This window comes from Mesoplodon densirostris, chromosome X (assembly GCF_025265405.1).
Source record: "Mesoplodon densirostris isolate mMesDen1 chromosome X, mMesDen1 primary haplotype, whole genome shotgun sequence".
Classification (NCBI taxonomy): domain Eukaryota; kingdom Metazoa; phylum Chordata; class Mammalia; order Artiodactyla; family Ziphiidae; genus Mesoplodon; species Mesoplodon densirostris.
The window spans coordinates 113,546,593-113,569,301 of record NC_082681.1 but is presented as its reverse complement, the minus strand read 5'-3'; the positions used below and the strand labels follow the sequence as shown (position 1 = coordinate 113,569,301).

Here is a 22,709-nt window from a genome sequence, read left to right as displayed (position 1 = left end):
ATTAGAAAAGATGGTCCTTACTCCAGACAGATGCAGCTCTGACCCATGAAGCAAGTGATGTTTAGAAGAGTTTGGAATTGATTTTAACCCCCACTTGCCCTCTTTGCTGGTTATCTATGGAGAGAGGACAACTGGAACATTCGTTCAGGGGCCAGCACTCTTGGTTACTGTGGGTTTAGCTAATACTAATGGGAAAATGACAGGCAAATTAATAGTGATTCATTTTTCAGCTCTATTGATCATAGACCAAAAGGGATAAACCTTTAGAGAGAGGCTTAGTTTTATTTTGTTTTTTGTTTTTTTATTAATAAGAAAGACTATCCAAAATTTATGGCCATTTTGTTTCAGTGTTGGGAAAGACTGAAAATAACCCTTTTATGATTAAACCCATCTCATTTTGATTATATATATTTTTTTCTACACAAATTTTATTTGGAAAACTGGCTCTATGAGATATGAATCAATTTTAGGTAAGTGGTTTTGATAGTAAGTCACATAGTGTGGCAATCCTGTGATGAAAAGAATGAGTTTTCTTTATTCTAGGTTGTCTTAGAGACTTTAATATAACATCTGTTGTGAATCTCCAAACAGGAATAAGTCTTGTGACATTTTTTCAAAATAATTTACAATGGAAGCCATTTCTGAATCAGTGAGGGTTCAACCAGAGAAGCAGAACTAGTAGATTACATAGATCGAGCGATCGATCGATAGATAGATAGACAGACAGATTTATTACAGGGAATTGGCTATCCCAATTGTGGGAGCTGTATTAACAATCTTTTTAAGTCTGTGTCTCCATATCTGATGCTAGAACGTGAAGGCCACAGGGAAGGCAGTCAGGGAGGGAAGATCACAAACAGGCTGGAAAACCCATGAACACACGCTGGCCCAGGAGTTAGAAAAAAATGTGGAAAATTCAAGGAAGGTAGAGCGATTGCAGGTCTATATGCTGCTTCCTGCCAATGAAGTGAGTCAGCAGATCAGCAACAACATATGTCATCTACAAAATGGTTGTTTCCCTTCCATTCTCCAACAAAGACTCTTTGAGAAAAGGATTCACTAGTAGCCTGTCCAAACTCCTGAAAAACCAACTTTCTCAGCTATGACTCAAAGTCCAGACTCAATAAAAGACAGGATAAATTCTATCGCTTAAAATTAAATAAAAATTTCATAGCAAGCAAGAAAGAAATATGGGCAAAGTTAATGGAAAATTACTATTTGAAAGAAAATATTTGCAGCATATGTTAGAGATAAATTATTAATATTATAATAAAGAAATCTAAATGATGAAGTCTAACAACCACCACCAAAGTAAAAATTACAGACAAAACAGGAAAGAAAACATGAACAATTTTATATTTCAAAACAACTTTAAAGAGACATAAAAGTTCTTAAGCTTCTAAATATATGCTAAATTTTGCATATAATGAGGAAAATGTAATTTAAAACCACACACTGGCAATTTCTTGCATATCACATTGTCAAAAATTTGAGAGCTCGACCGCACCCTCTGTTGGCAAGACTGTGGAAAACAGGCACTCTCATATACTGCTAGTAGGAATGCAGAATAGTACAATCTTTATGGGAGGGAATTTGGTGAAATTTAACAAATGTACTTATGTCTTTACCCTTTGACTCAGAAGTACCACTTTCCGAAATTTATCCAGAGGGTACACTGCAAAAATGCCAGGAGGAGGAGAAGGAGGAGATAGAGAAAAGCAAAGGAAAAAGAAAAAAAGCACAAGTCTTTTCATTATTGCATTTGTTTCTTATTCAACAACATTGGAAATGATGTATCTATATAGAGAAGATTAAATAAATAATTTATGGTACATACACACAGTGGAGTTCTTTATTGGAAGGTATATTTAAACTGATATACAGTGATTTCCAGGATACACTGTCAGGGGGAAAAAACAAATACAAAAGAATATGTACCGCATGCTCCCTTTTGTGCATTAGGAAGAGAAAATAGGAATATAGACATGTATACAGGTATCTCCTTATTTTTGGAAAAAGAAAAAAGTAAAGCAGAAACTACTGAGACTTGATTACCTGCAGGGGATGAGAAAGTGATGGAAGAGTTGGAGAAGTGGAAGGTGAGTAAAATTTATCTGAGTATGCCTTTTGTATAGTTTTAACTCTCAGAACCATGTCAAGATTTTAGGTACTGGAAATATAAAATGAAAAGAAATGAATTAAACAAAATAAAACAAACAAGGATGTGGAGAAATCTCTAAAATAGAATCAAAATAGAAGTAAATGAACCCATGTTTTAGATTAATTACATAACTTTTTAGTATAGTATTTTGACTATTAAATTTCAAACAATAATTGAATTCTAGTTAGTAGGCTTGATTTTTGCAGTGGTATAATTCTGAAACTATATCCTGCACATTCCAGAATCAAGCAAATCAGTAAATATATTGTAGATAATAAGAGCCATGTTTATCACTGCTGGAAAAGGGAGTTACAAATATGTAAAGGAGAGGACTAGGGTGAACCATGTAGTACTGAACTGAAAATGGAATTACAGTTTGAACTGATGGTTTAAATACATGGATAAAGATATAGATAATGATATAGATGTTGGTATAGGTATGTGAAAACTGATGTGAATATAGATGTGGATACAGATGTAGATATACCTATACATATAAATATATATGTATAGATATAAATATAGACATAGATAGCTGAGAGGAACTAAAAGCAATGACACTCAAAGTAACAATGAGCACATTTAGAGACCAAATATTGGTTTTTAAATAGCATTATCTACTAGAAGAATTTGGACTTCTTGGAAAAATGGCAAATCTAGCTCTGGGTCAGGGAATGTTCAAGATGAGCCAGGAACATTTTGTTGTAATAGAAAGGAGGAAGTCCACAATGAATGACAAAGATATGTCTGAAGAACACATAAATGAGTTCAAAAGGGCTTGCTCTGGCCAAATCTGGGACAATTTTAAAGCAGCAAAATTAATAATAAAATAATAATAATAGCTGAATATAAACCACTGAATGAAACAATAATCTGAGTCCTTAAGGATATGAATAATAATTGAAAAAAATACAGGAGAGGGAAAGCTCTTCCTCACAGTAGAATGCCAACTAGTAAATGTAGAAGGAATGACCAGATTAGAAAATCATTATTTTAGTAATAATTGATTCAAGCAAGAATCAAACACAGATATTAATAATAGTGGGTAAAAGTTTGATGAGGAAAACTATATTTACATAGTCTCAAAGAATCTGCGTACATTATTTACTAATTGCAAAGGGGAAAATGTTATCTTAGCAGTGGGAAACCTTGCAGATACCACTTTAACCAAATGAGCGATGTTCACATCACCATCAATGACAGGATGAGCAGAAATCATGTACTTCTTGATATGAAGTACTGAGAAGGACACAAAAGCACTTCTGTGATGTTCCTGCCATCACATTGATGTATAATATCAATCTAATCATAAGAAAAGTTTGGCAAATCTAAAATGAGGATCGTTCTACAAAATAACTGGCCTGTACTCTTCAAAAATTTCAAAGCCATGAAAGAAACAAAAACAAAACGCTGAGGAACTGAGACATGAAAATGAAATGTAGTATGTGATCCCTGATTTAAATCTTGAATCTTGAACTAGGAAAGAAAAAAAAAAGAGCTATAAAGGACATTATTAGGGAGGTTGATGAAATTCGAATATGAACTCTGGATTAGGTAATAGTAATGAATCAATATTAAATTTTGTGGTTTGATAATTGTACTACAGTTGGGTAAAATAAGACTCCTGTTCTTAGGAAAGACACTGTGAAGCATTTAAGGTTAAAAAAATGTATAACGTCTAAAGTAACACTTAAATGATTGCCCCCAAAAAGGCAAAATCAGGAGAGCAAGAGGCTGGTCAGCTGCTGCAATGCAAAATCCTAATCCTTTGCCCAGTTACCAAAACTGAGACAGATTTTAGACCCAGAGCCCAGTGTTTGAAGGGGAGGACATATCACAGTAAGTATATACAGTAGCTATTTTCCTAGGTATTGCATAAGGAGACTTCTATGGCCATTTACCCTTACATACACTGAGGAAAGGAGAATACTCAGAACAAAGGCTGTTGGATACAGGGTATGAGCTTATACCAATAACACAGTTCAAAAACAACATTATGACCCCCTTGTTAGAGTGGAGGCTACAGAGGCCAGATCATAGATGGCATTCTGGCCCAAGACCATTTCACAGCGGATCCAGTGGGTCTATGTAACAGCTTTGTGGTTATTTCACCAGTCCCTGAGTGAATAAATTAGGTGAACACAGAACTTATCAGAACACTCATTTTAAGAGTCATGATGGTAGTAAAGGTCAAGTCTAAGTGCCTGAAATGGTCTCATCCAGAAAAAATTGCAATTCAAAAGTAATAACACAGCCCAAGTGGACAAGAAGAGATTAGAGTCGTGCTCAAATAATTAAAGGAAGCAGGGTCATCAGCCTGTTCCATGCAAAAAAATGGAGGTATCAATAATATGACAGATATCAGACTACTGTAAACTTCAAGAAATAGTAATCCTAATCAAAGTTTCATTGGTTATATTGTCTAATATGCTATATTTACCAGTACAGATCAACATGGCCCCTGGACTTTGCATGTGGCTACTGATACATCAGATACATTCATTTTAACTCCATCAAGAAGGAGGAGAATTGATTCGCTTTCACTTGGAGCAGTATATATTCATCTGCTCTCTGTCACGACATAATTCCAAGAGACTCCAATCATGTGGCTATTCTGCAGAACATAACGCAGGTCCAAGGTGATAATACTACAAACCCCTTTCATCATAGAGGCAACAATGATTCTTCACTACCAGGTACTGTCTGATCCACCAAGTCATAAAATTGCAGAAGAGGGCATAGCAGGAATTCATCAAATGATAAAAGTTGTATATTCAAAATGGGCCTGGGACAGTCAAGAAAGGTACTCAAATAGGTAGCACAGACCTATTTTATACCTACTGCTGCTGCTCTAAGGACTTCTCCAATGGCATTATGGGGGATCCCCTATAGGCCTGGTTCACAGATGAGTTGGCTCAATATGTTGGTGTAAGCTGAAAGTTAGCTACTACTACTAGATTACATTATAGCCTCACTCCAGGGTGGGCCTTAAAGACATTGGTGAGGGGAAACCCTCCCAATGGACATAGCTTTAAACAGTGTATTTGGTCAACTTGATGTGAAGGAATAAGCAGCCTGAGGTTAGAATATGTGTAGAATCCTGTGTAGTGTTGAATATGTTGGCTGGTTGGACAGCTGCCTGGAAGGAGCATAAATGGAAGATCATGGTCAAGGAGGTCTGAGAAATAAGCATATGAATGTATCTATTGGGGTGGTCATGAAGTAGGCAGATCTTTTTCTCATTTTCATGCCCATAAGGGAGCATCCAGCACTAGAAAGACAGTGAAAAACCAGGTGGTTAAGTTGACCCAACCAGTGGAGATCAGCTGGCCTCTGCCCTAAGCCCCCTCCACCTCATAACCATAATGCCAGAGGGGCAGACCTCTACACATAGGTCTAAGTGAATAGTCTTGCACTCACCATAATGTTTCCAAGGTACATCCATGTTGTAGCATATATTGAAATTTCATTCTTTTTTTTCATTTATTTTTCATTGAAGTATAGTTGATTTACAATGTTGTGTTACTTTCTGGTGTACAGCAAAGTGATTCAGTCTTTTATATATATATATATATATTATATATATATATATATATATATATATATATATATATACTTTTTCATATTCTTTTCCATTATAGTTTATCACAGGATACTGAATATACTTGCCTGTGCTATACAGTAAGACCTTGTTGTGTATCCATCCTATATATATAGCTTGCCTCTGCTAATCCCAAACTCCCAATGCATTTCTCCCCCACCACCCCTCCCCCTTGGCAACCACAGGTCTGTTCTCTATGTCTGTGAGTCTGTTTCCATTTTGTATATACGTTCATTTGTGTCATATTTTAGATTCCACATATAAGTGATGTCATATGGTATTTGTCTTTCTCTTTCTTACTTCACTTAGTATGATAATCTCTAGGTCCATCCATGTTGCTGCAAATGACATTATTTCATTCTTTTTTATGGCTGAGTAGTATCTCATTGTATATATATACCACATCTTCTTTATCCATTCATCTGTCAATGGACATTTAAGTTGCGACCATGTCTTGGCTATTGTAAATAGTGCTGCTATGAACATAAGAGTGCATGTATCTTTGAATTATAGTTTTGTCCAGATATACATCCAAAAGTGGGATTGCTGGATCATATGGCAACTCTATTTTTAGTTTTTTGAGGAACCTCCATACTGTTTTCCAGTGGCTGCACCAATTTACATTCCCACCAACAGTGTAGGAGGGTTTCCTTTTCTCCATACCCTCTCCAGCATTTTTTATTTGTAGAGAAATTTCATTCTTTTTAATGGCTGAATAATATTCCATTTTATATACAACATTTTGTTTATGCACTCATCTGTTGATGGACACTTGGGTTGTTTGCTCCTTTTGACTATTGTGAAAAATGCTGCTATGAACATTGGTGTACAAATGTCTGTTTGTGTCTGTGCTTTAAAGTATTTGGATGCATACCTAGGAGTGGAATTGCTGGGTTATATGGTAGTTCTATGATTAATATTTTGAGGAAATGCCAAACCTTTTTCCACAGCAGCTTCACCATTTTACTTTCCCACCAGCAATGCACTAGGGTTTCAATTTCTCAAGATCCTCACCAACAGATGTTATTTTCCATTAAAAAAATTATAGCCATTCTAGTATGCATGACACGTTATCTCATTGTGGTTTTGATTTATATTTCACTAATGACTAATGATGTTGAGCATATTTTCGTGTACTTATTGGGCATGTGTATATCTTCTTTAGCAAACTGTCTATTCAAGTCTTTTTCCCATTTTTTAATTGGGTTGTTTATTTTTGTTGTTCTTGAGTTGTAGGAGTTCTTTATATATTCTGGATATTAATCCCTTATGAAATGAATGACTTACAATTTCTTCCATTCTGTAGGTTGTCTTTTTACTTTCTCGATAGTGTCCTTTGATGCACAAAGTTCTTAATTTTGATGAAGTCCTATATATATATATTTTTTTCTTTTGTTGCCTGTGCTTTTGGTGTCAAATTCATGGAATCAACAGACAGATCCTATGTCATGGTTTTCCTTGATGTTTTCTTACAAGAATCTTATACAGATCTTTTTCGACTTATGGTGGGGTTATATCCCAATAAAACCATTGTAAATTTAAAATATTGTAAGTTGAAGATGCATTTAATACACCTAAACCTACTGAACATCATAGCTTAGCCTGGCCTAACTTAAACGTGCCCAGAACACTTACATTAGCCTACCGTTGGGCAAAATCATCTAACACAAAAGCTATTTTATAATAAAGTACTGAATATCTCATGTAATTTATTGAATATTGTACTGAAAGTAAAAAATAGAATGTTTGTATGGGTACAGAATGGTTGTAAGTATATTGGTTGTTTACCCTCAGGATGTTGTGGCTGACTGGTAGCTTCAGCTTGTTGCTTCTACCCAGCAACGTGTATGGTACCACATATTACTAGCCCAGAAAAAGATGAAAATTCAAAATCGGAAGTATAGTTTCTACTGAATGAGTATCATTTTTATAACATCGTAAAGTCAAAAAATTCTAAGTCAGGATTTTCTGTAGTTTTAGCTCTTGTTTATGTTTTTGATTCATTTTCAGTTAATTTTTGTATATGGTGTAAGGTAAAGGTGCGACTTCATTCTTTTGGATGTGAATATCTAGTTTTCCCAGCACCATTTCTTGTAATGACTGTCCTTTCTCTGTTGCATGGTTTTGGCACGCTTGTCAAAAATCAATTGACCATATATATGAGGGCTTACTTCTGGGCTATCTATTCTTTTCCATTGGTCTATATATCTTCCCTTAGGCCAGTACCATATTGTTTTAATTACTGTAGGTTTGTAGTAAGTTTCAAAGTCGAGAAGTGTGAGTGCTCCAACTTCATTCTTTTTCATGATTGTTTTGGGTATTCAGTGCCCTTTGCAATTCCATATGAATTTGAGGTTCAGCTTTTCCATTTCTGTGAAAAAGGCTGTTAGAAATTTGATAGAAATGCATGTAATCTGTAGATGGTTTTAGGTAGTATTATTATCTTATAATGCTGGTCTTCCTAGCTGTAACCATGGGATATCTTTCCATTTATTTAGATCTTTATTTTGTTTCAGCAATGTTTTGTAGTTTTCAGTGTACAGGTCTTTCACCTCCTTAGTATATTTATTCCTAAGTATTTAATTCTCTTAGATGCTACTGTAAATAGAACTGCTTCCATAATTTCCTTTTCAGATTGCTTGCTGCTGGTGTATAGAAACAAAGCTGATTTTCATATGTTGTTCCTGTACCCCACACCTTTGTTGAATTCATTTATTAGCTCTAGTAGCTTTCTTGTGGATTCTTTGGGACTTTCTAAATAGGATCATGTAATCTGCAAATAGAGATAGTTTTACCTCTTTCTTCCCAGTTTGGAGGCCTTTTACTTATTTTTCTTGTCTACTAGCTCTGACTAGAATTTCCAGAAAAATGTTAACTAGCAGCAGTGAAAGCAGGAATCCATGTCTCATTCCTGATCTTAGAGGGAAAGCTTTTAGTTATTCACCATTGAGTATGATGGATTTTTCATAAATAAACTTTATCATGTTAAGAAATTTTCCCTCTAGTCCTACTTTTCTCAGAGTTTTTATCATGAAAGCCTGTTAGATTTTTATCAAATGACCTTTCTACATCAGTTGAGATGATCATGTGTTTTTCCCCCGGTTCTATTAATGTGATGAATTACACTGATTAATTTTCTTATGTTGAACCACCCTTGCATTCCTGGGATGAATCCTACTTGGTCATGGTGAATAATGCTTTTAATATGCTGTTGGATTTGATTTGCTAATATTTTGTGAGAATTTTTGACCAATTCATTTTTTTGAGACAATAAAAGTTCCTAATTTTTTTTTTTTTTTTTCTTTTTGCGGTATGCGGGCCTCTCACTGTTGTGGCCTCTCCCGTTGCGGAGCACAGGCTCTGGATGCGCAGGCCCAGCGGCCATGGCTCAGGGGCCCAGCCGCTCCGCGGCATATGGGATCCTCCCAGACCGGGGCACGAACCCGTATCCCCTGCATCGGCAGGCGGACTCCCAACCACTGCGCCACCAGGGAGGCCCTAAAAGTTCCTAATTTTAATGTAGTTCATTTAGTCAACCTTTTACTTCACTGTTGTTTATCAAAATATGCCATCATAAGAATGGCAAAGGAGATGTAGCAGTATAAGACACTTATAAAACATACAGCTGATACAGAACTGGCTTCTTGAAAAAATAAAGAACTAAAAATCAACAAGAAAAAGCCTGACAACCCAACAGAAAATAGGGGATAAAATTGAGCCAGACCTTTAAACTTCCCTTCCCCAGAAAAGGATGTCCAAGAAGTCTATAAACATATAAAATACGCTCAGTTCATTAGTAATCAACAGAGTGCGAATTAAAATTATGAGATGCCACTAAAATTTAAGAAACATGCACATGAGCGCACACACACACACACACAAATACCCGATATTGTCAAGGATGTAGGCAATGGGAATTCTATTAAGGTACTGATAAGAATATAAATTGTTTAAAGTACTCTGAAATACAGTTTGATATTATCTACCAAAATTGAAGATATTCTTGCCTTATGACTCAGCAATTCTACTCTCACATCTCTACCTAAAAGTGTAGGCACATATATAGCAAGCAACATATACAAAAATATGCTTAGCATCATTATTTGTAATATCTCAAACTGAAAATAATCTCAAACTCATTGAAAAGTAAAATGGATAAATTATGATAAGTCAAACAATGAAATATTATGAAAGATAAACATGGATGAATTAGAACTACATGTATGTTTCCCATAAACACAATGCTGAGAAGAGAAATGTAGAACACTTCTACATTACTCCAAGTAACGTAAAAGATCAGGTACACATAAATCATACTGTTTAAGGACACATTCTAAGGAGGTAAAGCTATAGAGAAAAGCAGAAAATAACTACCATAAAATTCAGATTCTCTTTGGAAGAGAGTTGTAGTGATTATGACAGAGTCTGAATGAGGTTTTTAGGTTGATGGCTTTATTTATTCCTTGATCTTGAGGATCATTGAACAGAAGTTCATTATATGAGAAAGGATTGAGTTGTAAATGCCTGCTTTGTACAGTTTCCTCAATATATATTATAGTTCATAATAAAATGTGATTAAAATGTAAAGTAGTTGGTTAAAACATAATCCTCTAATATTCGGAATTGCTCTAATTATAGGGGAACACTTATGCCTGAAACAAGGAAGTTAGAAATGTATCTGCCAATGACAAGAGGTAGGCCTCAGTGACTGGTGTCTGCAAATTGTGCTCATTGCTGGAAGATTTTGCTCATAATATTGTTTACATTTCACACCACTTAGTTTTGGGCTACCAGAAATGGATGTCTTGGGGACAATAGGAAAGGAGCGTTTAATAAAATTGTGGACAGATTTCTCCCATTGCTCTTCAAGAACAGAAAAACTCAGGAACCCCAGAATATATATTTTAGTGTAAAAGATTGCACAACAGCCTGAGTATGATTTATTTTTTGATGAATTAGTCAGTCTTTTTAAATAGCAAGAATATACCCCTCACACAACCTCTAAGAAAAATAGTAATGCAGATTTAAACACATATGAATCTGAAAGGATTAAATTTCCTTTCAGATCAATCTTGTTTGAGGTCTGCTAATTAGATAAAGATCTAAGAGCTAAAGTTACAACAGTGAAGTTGTTTCCTAAATGAAGGATGAAAACATTTTACAATCATTTCATTGTGTATCTCCTGCTATATATTTTCTAAGAGTACTCACTTAAATAATCTCATTCAGTATTTGTGATCAACAAATGGAATTGGAATTATTTTCCAAACTTTACAGGTAAGGATATTGAAACTCAAAGTGTGTATCTTCTTTAGTGACACAATCAGAAATTGGAATGTTTGGATTTCAAGCACAGTTCTGACCCTGAGATCATTTGTTTTTGTGCCTACCTGCTACTTTTAGATACCATGGTATTGGGGTTTATCAGTCATAGTACAATTAGGAAAAGAGAAGGCATGTCAGGTAGTTCAACAAAGGGAGTTTTACATGAGAAGCTAGTCTCAAATTGTTAGAAGAGCTGAAAAAACAACAGGGAGAGGGCAGATAGCCCAGAGATTATCAAATACAAAAAACTGCTGCAATTACTACGCTGGAAGGACTATAGCAGGAGCTGATGTTACCAGAGCCCAGGGTCTGAGTTCTTTTACAGGTGCTAGAAACTTGAAGGAGGGCCCGTTTGAGGGGCAGCACAGCTAGCTGCCAAGGAGAATCTGGAAAAGTGGAGGAGTGCCCACCTGGCAGGAGCTGAACTCATAAAATGAGCTGCAAGGTTGGAGCTGGTACTGCAGAGGAAAGCGCTGCCTTGTGGGAGATGCAACCAGAGTTACTATGGACAGTGATAAAGATACCTCAGGAAGGAGAGAGAGGAAGACATAACTTGGCTTCTTACCTCCAGTCCCCAGCCATTGGTGAAGCCCCAAAAGAACCAATTTGGCAGGGATCTGGGGAATCATCCCTCTTTGGTCTGTGACATAAAGCAGAGCAGAGCACGGGAAAGTGGGGGAGGAGGTGGACCTAAGTGAAGAGGAAAATTATCAAATCCCAAGGCTAGCTTTCTAGCCTACTTCAAATTAGCCTGGCCCCAAGAGGAGATGGTAAGTAGAAATTACCTGAATTACCTAAGCAGGCTCATGTTAGAATCATTAATTTAATATATAATATTTATTCTTTGTTCCCCAAGAAAATAAATCATCGTGTAAGTTGAATAAATCCACACTTGCCGCTTCAGTTAGAAAGAAGTCTAAATAAGCAGCACTGCACAAAAAGGATAAGAAAGCAAGCTGAAACGTAAGAAGCAAAGAAAGATGCCTGCTATCATATAGGACTGATTAAAAATCATAGAGTAGAGGAATATGGAAGACTCTAAAAATAAGACTAAGTCTTAGCATTGCCTGTTAATGCTCATAGGGACATTGATTTGAATGATAATTACAATTGCTGGCTTTGCTAATGTCTGAATAGTGCTTTCAGAAATCAATTCTTTTGTTATATAAAGTAGCATCTTATAAATTGGGGGTGGGGAATTCACATTTGAAACAAAAGAATTGATTTCTAATTCTAGGTGGTGGAAAATATAGATAGCACCAAGAAATTCAAGACAAAAAAGAAAAAGGAAAAAGAAAAAAGCCATGAAAGACAAATGCAAAAGAAACGGGAAAAATACAGGGGTGGTATTTCATTAGAATACATAAGGGATACAAAGTTTGTGTTTTCTTTCCTATTCCTTTTTTTGTAGTTATCCAAACTGATTGAATCTAGAAAGAGGGATACCAGGAACATCTGGTATATAATTTTCCTTACAAGCACCTAGGCAGTGCTACCCAATAGAACTTTATGGGATGATGGAATAGTTATAAATCTGTTCTCTCCAATACAGTAACCACTGACCACATGTGGCTATGAAGCACCTGAAATGTGGCTATTATGACTGAGGAACTAAATTTCAGTTTTGATTTAATTTTAAACAATTTTCACTTAAATTTAAATAGCACATGCAACCAGCAATTACATTTTTGAGGCAGCACAGACCAATGCTATTTTTCAAACTTGATAGAAAGATGTCTTCCTTCCACAGTGAATAACTTCAAGGACAGTTTTGGAGCATTGAGCTAAAAAGGTGATTCCTTTCTACCAATCAGAACAGCTAAATTATCCCTGGTGGGGTCACAGTCAAATTTCCCACATATTCATCTATCCTCTAAATTGATAGTAAACTATTTAGAATTATAGTGCAGACACTTCTAAGGCTAGGATAGGCATCTGTTACCTATTTCATATCTTTCAGTGTCTGCTATGAAACTATGATAAAAAGTGGGGACTAAATAAATATTTTCTGACAGCATTTTGAAGACCTCAGAAAACTCCATTAAGGTCTATAGTGGAAAACTGAAAACAAAACTAAACTAAAATATAGAAATTGCTTTTTCCATTTATTCAATTTCAGCCACTTTTCACCACCTCCACTGCTACAACTGTGGAACCATCCTCTCTTGCCTGGATTATTGCAGTACAATCTCCTAACTGATCTTCTGTTTTTATCCTTTCCTCCTTACAGTCTCTTCTCAACACTGTGGCCAGTGATGTTTTATGCCTTTTTATTTTCCACAGTCTCTTCTTTTTTTTTTCTTTTTTAAAAATATATTTATTTATTTATTTACTTATTTTTGGCTGAATTGGGTCTTTGTTGCTGCGCGGGCTTCCTCTAGTTGAGGTGTGCCGGCTTCTCATTGCGGTGGCTTCTCTTGTTGCAGAGCACTGGCTCTAGGTGCGTGGGCTTCAGTAGTTGTGGCACACGGGCTCAGGAGTTGTGGCTCGTGGGCTTTAGAGCGCAAGCTCAGTAGCTGTGGTGCATGGGCTTAGTTGCTCCGCGGCATGTGCAGTCTTCCGGACCAGGGCTAGAACCTGTGTCCCCTGCATTGGCAGGCGCATTCTTAACCACTGCACAACCAGGGAAGTCCACCAGTGATATTTTAAATAGAAGTTAGACCATGTCACTCCTCTAGTCAAAACCCTCTAGTAACTCCATTTTATTCAGAGTCAAAAGTCAAAGTTTACAATGGCCTAGGATGCCCTACATGGTCTGCATCCTCCATTTCTCTGATCTTCTCTTCATTTTTCTCCCCCGTTCACTCTGCCCCAGCCACATCGGCTTCTTTGCTGTCACAAACACATAAGGCACCCTCTTCTCTAAGGGCCTTTGTACTAGCCATTTCCTTTGCCTAGAACATTCTTCCACCAGAGTATTGTTTATCTTTCCCATGGCTGTCTTCTTCCTCTCGAGCTTTTGCTCAATTCTCACTTCCCCAAGGATGCTACTCTGACCACTCTATTTAATTCTGCACCTTGTTCTCAGCACCTCCAGCCCTCCTGATTTCCCTAACCTTCTTCTGCTTCGGTTTCCTTTTTCTACAGTACTCATCAGCTTTAACATACTAGAACATTTATTCATTTATTATGTTTGTTTTTCACCATCTTCCTTACTCCAGTAGAATGTAAACTCTAGGAAGGCAGCACATTTTGCCTGTTTTGTTCACTGATGAATCCCAAACACCTTGAAAACTGCCTAACACACAATAAGCACTTTACAAAAGTATACTAAATACATTACCAAACGTTTATTAATCAAGATCATATGTCTATGATTTATATATATGAATGTATATGTATGGAATAATTTTAATGAATTAAACTTTTATGGGCTTCCCTGGTGGCGCAGTGGTTGAGAATCTGCCTGCCGATGTAGGGGACACGGGTTCGAGCCCTGGTCTGGGAAGATCCCACATGCCGTGGAGCAACTAGCCCCGTGAGCCACAATTACTGAGCCTGCGCGTCTGGAGCCTGTGCTCCGCAACAAGAGAGGCCGCGATAGTGAGAGGCCCGGGCACCGCGATGAGGAGTGGCCCCTACTTGCCGCAACTAGAGAAAGCCCTCGCACAGAAACAAAGACCCAACACAGCCAAAAATAAATAAATAAATTAATTAAAAAAAAAACCTTTTATGAGTAAATATATCTGATTGCTAGTGTAACATGAAATTTGCCATGTCAGAATTTTCTAAATGAAATCATAAAGTTTCTTTAGTAAATGTTAATTTGTTTCAAAGTGTTTTAACAGTGATATAAAATCCTAGATGTGTTCAAGTGGGCTGAGATAATGATATTAAAGAAAATTCTAATTTCCTTGATGCCCAACCCCTTCAGTCTTTAACACGTATGGCGCTTCATTAAAATGCATATTGTATTTAATTTTCCAGGAAATTTCAGAGCATCAAAGAAGTACATACATTCAAAGCGATTTCCAGTTAAACTAGCTGAAACTTTTAAAATGTAAGTCCATGTCTTTTTAAATAGAGCCTGTGTCTTTTCTAGATGTGGGGCTGCTCTTGGCATGCTTGCACAGGTCAGTGTGTTCAGAATAGTCAGAATCCCTTTATCCTTTGTTTGGCTCTCCTATTTCCTAAACCCTTTATCACATTCTGTACCCTCTCCAAGTTACTGATACTGATTTCAAAGTCCCAAAGCAGACATAGTATTCTCATAACACTTGACCACTGCTGACAGCTGTGGGAGGAAAGCTTACTGTTTTTAGAGCCTCTGCTTCAGTGTACACATCCCATTTTCATCCCTCCTTTCTTAAAAGAATTATATTACTGACAAATTTAACTTTGAACCCATAAATAATCCTTGGAATATTTTTCTGGCAACTACCTCAAAGCTGGTTATTTCTGATTGTGTAGTCATGGAAATCACGTTTTATCCTTAAAATTATTCTATACTTATCAATGTGAAAATTCTCATTTTTTCTCTCTACTTGTGAAGGTCAATTTTCCCTCTCATCTTGTCAAAGCTTGTGTTTCCAGTAAAATTTACAGTCTAATATGAACCATCTCTCTTCCCACATGAGTATAAACCCTTTGAGGACAAGGTTATGTCCCATTCATTTTTGTATTCCCTACAGAATTTAGCACGTAACAGGTACTCCATTCCACCTAGCACCAACATAGCCTGGTCCCTCATTATCTCTCACCTGGACTGTAACTTCCTAACTAGTCTCCCCACCTCTGGTTTCTTCATAAATGACCTGGGCTACATAGTAAATTACTTGTAAGTAGCCTGGATATAACCTGTTCTATCTGCCAATACACATGCTACTCCCTCTCACCGAAGTGTCTTTCACCCAAATCTGCCTGGCTCAATCCTGCACATCCTTCCAGCTTCAATTATTATATTACTTCCTCTGCAAAGGCACCTTGGATGTCTCAGAGTGGCATTACAACCTTGAGCTTAAGGGCTCAGACTCTGAAATCAGATGGCTGGGGTTGGTTTATCTTGCCTCGTACTAGTTGAATAACCTTAGGAAGGTTATTTAACCTTTCTGTACCTCAGTTTCCTTAACTGGAAAGTAAGGAAAATAATGGCATCAATTTCATCAGGTTGTTGTAAGGATTAAATAAGTTAATATATAAAAAGAGCTTGGAACAGTACCTATCTCATAATAAGCAGTAAATGAATGTTAGCTTTTATTATTAGTACAGTAGATATACTGACATTGCTAGTTTGTTACCACTCTGGTCCCTTAAGAAGAGTTCAGTATATAATTTTATTATCTTTGTTTAACACTGATTTTTAAGTGGAAATGTAAATGACATATAACATATTAGTTTCAAACGTACAACATAATGATTTGATATATGTATATATTGTGAAATGATCACCACAATAAGTCTACTTAATATCCATCACCACAAGGTTACAAATTTATTTATTTTTCTTGTGATAAGAAATTTTAAGATCTACCCTCTTGGCAACTTTCAAATATGCAATACTGTGTTGTTAACTATAGTCACCATGCTGTACATTACATACCCAGATGTATTTATTTTATAACTGGAAGTTTGTAGTTTTTGACCACTTTTACCCATTTTGCCAGACTCCCACCCCCATTCTGGCAGCCACCAATCTGTTCTATCAAGGAGTTCAGGGGTTTTTTGTTTGTTTTTTTAACATTAATTTTAAATTATTTTTACCTCCTGACCAAACCATGAGCTGACTGAGGACAGATATTTTTACTCAGTCTTCTGCTGGATCTAGCACAGTGCTTAATATTCAAAAGAGCACAATACATATTTTTGGAATGACTTAACAAGCAATCTGATTTATCTTTTTAATGAAACCATCAACATCTAATGATTAGCTCCTAATACCTGACCAAGGAATGCATGATAATTTTAAAGAATCACGCTTAAAAAGTTGTGTTGATAGTCATCTTTCATCAGCGTCAGGAGCTATGCCAGTCACTGTACTGAATATATGTTTTCTTCTAAACCAACCCTATGAAATAGATTCTATTAAGACAGGAGAAAGCTGAGACACAGAAGACTCAAGTAATTTTTTCCTTAGCATAAAGGAATTCAAGAATATAACACTTTGTTTCCTGCCAATTCAACATTCATTCACTGGCCGTTCTACTTCCATGTTTAACACACAGGAAAAATAAAATGCTTCAATAATCAATGTTTCATACTGAAAGCGACATTTTTAAGTATTATTTCAGTACTTCTGGACAATAGTCAACACCTGATGTATGCAAGCAACTTCTACTAATGTCAATAGAAACACAGGGTGTTTGAGATATTTTATTTTCCTAATGAACTGTGTTGCATGAAAACCCTAACGCTGAAATGAATTACTTTAGATAGCTGGGGCCTTATAACTCATCTGTGTTCATGGTCCATTTTCCAAGTTTAGAAACAACATGTTCCTCTGACCCTTAAAGATTTTATTTTATAATGATAATTCATTATTAACCCCATTTTAATTAAAACCTAAAATCTACTACTATTATATTTTAAATTAATAACTCACATTTAGCTATTAGTAAATTATCTCAAATTGATCCAAAACTATAAGAATAGAAAAACAGTGTGTTTATTCATTCATTCATTCATGTGACTCTGGAAAATCAGACATGTATGCTGCTGAACCTGAAGGAGGAAACATGTAGCCCCAGGAGGTGCTGGCAGCTTTATTGGTCCAAAGACTAAGGACGAGGAACTGACCAAAACAGAGAAACCAGCTATACTGGGTGGGCTGAATGCACCGAAAACCACTTCTGTAAAATTAAACAGAAGCTCTTCATTTTCTGAGCAGCCAAAAATGACAAATGACAAATGTACATTCTACAAGGTCCCTTTCACAATGTTTGAAACTGAAGGCAATCAGAATATTCGGCCCCCAAGTATGCCACTTTGACATCAGGATTATTTTGAGCTGAAGGCAACTGAGAGTCAACACAGGAAGAGTTCTCTCCCCTTTCCTTATCTTCCTAAAAGCTAGGTATGAATTTCCCTTTGAGGATAGTGCTCCCTCTTCCAGCCCCAGTACCAGGGAGACAAGAGGAACTCTCATCATCAAAGACTGGGGTTGACACCAAGATGAGTTTGCATAAACAGACCTTACAAAAATAGCCTTTATCTTCCGTTATTTCCCCCATATATTTCTTACATTCCCATAATTTATCACCCCTTGAAGCCTAACCCTCTTTCCTTTGTTAAAAGGTATATAAGCCCCCAAGTCCAACTGCTTCTTTGAGTTTCACTTCTTTTCTCTAAACTCCTGTGCATGTAAATATTAATAAAAATTGTGTGCCTTTTCTCCTGTTAATCTGTCTTTTATTAGTTTAATTCGAAGGGCCACAGGTTCAGAACCCGAAAGAGTAGAGGAAAAGTTTTTCCTCCCTAACAAGACAAAGTTAGAGTCTTACCTAAAGCTGTGGCTGTGTTTTTTTGGTTGTTGTTGGTTTTTGTACAGTGTGATTACATGGTTTATTAGATTAACTTTTTGATTTAAGCCAGTTTGTTACAAATTGATCTGTTGCTTTTGCCCTAAAGAGTTCTTATTAGTACTTAGGGCTTCTAAATTTTCTCCATTGTGGGGTCTCTATTCCAGGAATATAAAGAGCTCTATAGCTTAACTTTGAGGAGTGAAACCCTACCTCTGATATTCCAGTAAGGTTATTATTACCCAGCTATATATTGTTACCCATATTATCTTCTTGACTGGACCTCTCCATGTCACTGTCTGGGTTTTCCATTAGCATGTTCTTTCCATCTTTGAGCATACCACCCAGGACCAACACACAACTACAGGTGGCACCATTCACAATAAGCATCCAGTTCAAGCCATGAAGTACACAGCATATGGGACTGGTTGAACATGGCAATCCTGACCCCACCCCTTATTATTTGACCATTACTTGGGTTATTTTTACCCTGGCTTTTTTTCAGAAATTATTTCATGTAGGTTAAAAGATCTATACAATTAAATTCAAAATTTTTTAAAATTTAAACTTTTAATTACAAGTGTACCCAAATTTTAAAGAAAAAATGATTAGCTCAAAAAATAGAGGCATCCTATTCTTCTCAGCTTTCTAGTAGCCAGTCTGCAAGGGGGAAGTGGCCATTTACCCAGGTAACATTGTCCACGCATTAAAAACAAAATAATTGCTTATGTGAAACAAAACTACTCATGGAACTCAAACTAGACATGATATCCCCAATGTTGGTTCAGATTCTGTGAGAAGTAAACACTAAGACAGGATTAAATGACGCAGAGATTTATTGGGAGAAATGGCTATGGAAAGGGGGAAGGGTACTGAAAGAAGTTTATCAGACCACTATGCAATTTGGACCCCTGTGGAAGACAGATGGAAGGAAGGTTGGGTAGGAAAAGTCTTAGACTGAAGTACAGTTTTAAGAAAGTTTCAGTATGGTTGATGGGGAGTCCTTGAGCCAAAGTTGCTCGTTAGAGAAGTCCTATACCTTGCAGGAATCATTGGCTAGAAGCAACCTGTGGGAAGTGCTGTGATGGATTCAGAGCTCAACAGCTGAGGCTATTGATCAATTATGCCCCACAGTAGGAGATTTGTGAGCAACATTTTCATGGCTGCCATACCCCCACCCTCATTTTTATGAGTTTGAAAAGGTGATGACTACTAAATGTAAATGATTTACTTGAACCAAGTCTGAAACATTATGTACCTTGGAAACTGATACTTCCCAATTATTTTAACCTTTATGACCAGCTGGATTTGCCCTTACTCAAATTATACTGGCAATGAGTTTTGTAAGTCCTGAAATATGAGAATCCATGCCCCATGGAACTGGCATTCTAGTGAAGGTTACAGACATGTCAGCAATGAAATATAATACAAGGTGAAAGGAAATGCATGTTTAATAAAGGTATAAACAATGTATTGTGGAGGGGCAGGGAGGAATGGGAGGTTTCACAAAGCTGGTATTTCATAAGGGACTTCACAGATGAGTAGTGTTCCAAAGCAGATTAACTGAAAGTAGCTCAACTAATACGCATTTATTGTTTGAAGTAATGAGAACTAATGAGTTAATGTAGATCTGTAGTTCTCAAGCTTTAGTGCACATCAGAATCATCTGGAGGGCTGGTTAAAACACAGATTACTGAATCCACCCCCACCCACAGAAACTTCATTCAGTTTCTGAATCAGCAGGTCTGGGAATAGAGCCTGAGAATTTGTATTTCTAACAAGTTCCCAGGTGCTGCTGACGTTGTTGCTCGGGGCAGCACACTTGGAGAACAAAGCAAGTAATACAAGAATAGTGGTGTTTTAGAATATGAGTTACTGAGTATGAGAAATACTCATATGCGTAATGAGTAGGCACTCTCATACTTCTCTCCCTTTAATTAACCTGGAACATGTTATCGATCGCTGGATTATTATCAAGAGCACAGGAGCTTTGGAACTGAGCAAGCCTAGGTTCAAGATAGGAATTCTTGGGCTTCAATTTTTTTGTTTGATTGTTTTTTGTTCTTTTGGATTCATTACCTCCCACACCCCCAGCCACTGGCAATCACCCATCAGTTTCTGTCCCTAGAGTTTTATCTTTCCCAGAATGTTATACAAATGGATCAATATAGTGTGTAGATTTTGGGGTCTGGTTTCTTTCACTTGCCAACATGCATTTGACATTTATCCGTGTTCTTACAAATATCATTCATTTGTATTGCTGAGTAGTATCCCATTGTATGCACACACCACACTGTCTATCCATTAATCAGCTGAAGGACATTTTCATCATTTCCAAATTTTGGCATTATGAGTAAAGCTTCTGGAAATATAATCATTTCACTTAGGTAAATATCTAAGAGTGAAGTTTCTACGTCATGTGGCAAGTGTATGTTTAACTTTATAAGAAACTGCCAAACTGTTTTCCAACGTGGCTGTACCGTTTTGCATTTCCACAGTGATACATGAGAATTCCAGTTTCTCCACATCTTTGCCAGCATTTAATATTGTCAGTTTATTATTATTTTTTAATTTAAGCCACTCAAATAAGTATATGGTGGTATTTTGTTGTCATTTTAAGCTTCCCTAATGATTAATGATGTTAGTATCTATTCATGTGCATATTCGCAATCCATATACTTTCTTTGGTGAAATTTTGCTTTGGTGTTTCTAGTATAGATAACTTATAACACTCTACTCTCAAGTAATATATCACTTCACCTGTAGTAGAAGAACCTTTAAATAGTACAATTTATTTACTTTCTCCTGGCCCGTGTTATTGTCATACAGTTTATTTTTACATCTGTTGTAAATACCACAATACATTGTTATTATTTTTTATTTAAGCATTCAATTATCTTTTAGTGTAATTTAGAACATAAGAAAACACCATTTTGTATTTATTCACATATTCCCAAATTCTGGTGTTATTTGGTCTTTTGTATAGATGCAGATTTTTATGTGGTATCATTTCCTTTTACCCAAAGATCTTCCTTTAAAATTGTATGTCTGGGGCCTCCCTGGTGGCGCAGTGGTTGAGAGTCCGCCTGCCGATGCAGGGGATACGGGTTCGTGCCCCGGTCTGGGAGGATCCCATATGCCGCGGAGCGGCTGGGCCCGTGAGCCATGGCCGCTGGGCCTGCGCGTCCGGAGCCTGTGCTCCGCAACGGGAGAGGCCACAACAGTGAGAGGCCCACATACCGCAAAAAGAAAAAATAAAAAATTAAAAAAAAAAAATAAAATTGTATGTCTGGCCAGCCCCTACCCCAGCAGACTGGATGCAGTCAGCCTGCCCCTACATCACTGCGACCAAAACGCTGTGATTAAAAATGCTGTTATGTCAGAGGAAATGCAACAGGACTTGGTGGACAGTGCTGCTCAGGCATTGGAGAAATATACAGACGGATATAGCAGCCTATATTAAAAAAGAGTTTGAAAAGAATCACAATCCCACCTGGCACTGAATCGTGGGGAAGAACTTCAGTAATTACATGACACATTAAACCAAATACCTCATCTACTTCTACCTGGGCCAAGTGGTCATTCTTCTGTTCAAATCTGGTTAAAAGCACAGACTGTCCCACACACCCAATGATACATCCAAAAACAAGGACTACAGCCTAAATTCCAAACACCAGACTTAAATCTTCAGCCTTGCCTAAGGCAACACTTCTATCTTTGAACATTTTTTGTGCTGTTTTATACAAGGCATTCTCTGTGCTAATTTGTTGTGGTTCTAAAACAATTAATAAAACAACTTACATTTGTATATATGTTCTATTCCTTAACTCTCTGCCACATATTTTCCCTCCTCATAGTCTATTCCTTTCAAAAAAAAAATAGATACATCTGTTAGAGAAATGTGTGTTTTAAAATAAATAAATAAATACAAATAAAATTGCATGTTGGCTAGTGATGATTTTGCTTTTTGTATGTTTGAATAAATATTTCATTTTTATTACTGAAATATTTTTACTGGCTATATCATTCAAGGTTGATGTTATTTTCTTTCAGTACTTTAAAGATACTGTTCCACTGTCTCCTGATTCATACCATTTCCAAAACAATAGTCTGCCATAATTCTTATATTTGTTTCTTTCTGCAAAATGTGTTCCCCCCTCTTTGTCAC

The 22,709-nt window shown here is 36.6% G+C and overlaps 1 pseudogene; it reads left to right on the top strand.

The window, feature by feature from the left end:
• Positions 1 to 4,839: 4,839 nt before the first annotated feature.
• LOC132481745 (dynein light chain 1, cytoplasmic-like) lies at positions 4,840 to 22,146 on the top strand (annotated as a pseudogene).
• The last annotated feature ends 563 nt before the right edge of the window (positions 22,147 to 22,709 follow it).